The following is a 1635-nucleotide window of genomic DNA, read 5'->3' as shown; positions in this document are numbered from 1 at the left end:
TCTTGTGTCACCTGCTTTGGCAGGTGGGTTCTTTACTGCAAGTGCTACCTAGTAAGCCCAAATAGTCTGCAGGGCACTGTAACAGAAAAAACACACTGGGTGCCTTGAACAGCAGAAATTTATATGTTTTTTTCACAGTTCGAAAGATTTAAGTCCAAAATCAAGGTGTTGTCAGGGTTGGTTTCGATCAGACTTCTCTTACTGGCTTCTACACAGCCGCCTTCTAGCATTGTTGTTGTTGTTAAGTCACTGAATGATGTCTGACTCCTCTGCAACCCCATGGACAGGACTGTAGCCCACCAGGCTCCTCTGTCTACGTCATCCATATCCTCTTCTGTGTACACACAAAATGAGAGTGTTCTGATGTCTCTTCCTCTCCTTATAAGGACACTTCCTATTGAATGAAGGCCCCACCCTTTGGCCTCATTTAACCACTAACCTCCCTATAGAGCCTGTCTCCAAATAGAGTCACACTGGTGCTTAGGGCTTCAGATATACATTTTGAGGGAAAACAGTTTGGTCTACAGCATTCTGCCAATTCATGTCCATCCTCATGTGCTATTAAAATACAGTAATCTCAATATCCCTAGATGTCTTAAGCCATTCCAACATTGATTCCAAGTCTAAAGTCCCCATTCAAATGTCACCTGATCAGGTATGGGTGAGAAGTGATGCATAAAATTAACCCTCACAGGACCCATAAAGAAAATATAACACTTTCTTGAAACATAAATAACATAAAAGTTGAACAAGTAAAGGTTCTCTCAGTGCTATAATGGAGCCCATTCCATTAAATGAACTGAAACAGTTATTTCCAATTCAGATTGCTGTAGAATTCTTCTTTTCAGAACTTAAGATAATTTTGATATTCATATGGAGAATGAGTGAGGACAAGAGATTTTGAGAAGAGCAGAATATGGGAAGTATAGAAAGACTTCCTTACCTGGTGTCAAAGGGTCCTGCAAAGCTGTTATAAGTAAAATAGAGCAGCATCAGTGCATTTTGAGTCGACATGAGTCAACTCAAAATAGACATGAGTCATGGAGTATAATTAGAGTCCAGAAACAGACCCATGTTAAATGAGTTTAAAGTTCAGAAGCAGTTGATCATAGAGGGAAGAGTTTTAATAAGTAAAAAGTATAAAACCATAGGAAAGTTTTAGGGATATGAAGGAAGACTTAGTAAATAAATGAAAATACATTATATATTGATGGATCACAAAACTTACTATTATTCACATGACAGAAAATTGATCTGTAGACTCAACAGAATGCCTATCAAAACCCTAACCTTCTTTGCAGAAATTGGCAAGCTGATCATAAACATTCACATGGAATTATAAAGGACCCAGGATAGCAAAAACAATCTAAAAAAGAACAAAGAGGGCTCAGACTTCTCAGTTTCAAGCTTACTACAAAAAATAATAATCAAGACGGTATGGTTCTAACTTGGGCTTCCCTGGTAGTTTAGTGGTAAAGAACCTGCCTCCCAATGTAGGAGACGTGGATTTGATCCCTGGGTCAGGAAGATCCCTGGAGAAGGAAATGGCAACCCACTGCAATATTCTTGCCTGGGAAATTCCATGGACAAAATGATCCTGTTAGGCTATAATCCATGGGATCTGAAAGAGTCAGA

This window comes from Capra hircus, unplaced genomic scaffold (assembly GCF_001704415.2).
Source record: "Capra hircus breed San Clemente unplaced genomic scaffold, ASM170441v1, whole genome shotgun sequence".
Taxonomy (NCBI): domain Eukaryota; kingdom Metazoa; phylum Chordata; class Mammalia; order Artiodactyla; family Bovidae; genus Capra; species Capra hircus.
Note: the sequence above shows the minus strand (reverse complement) of the source record.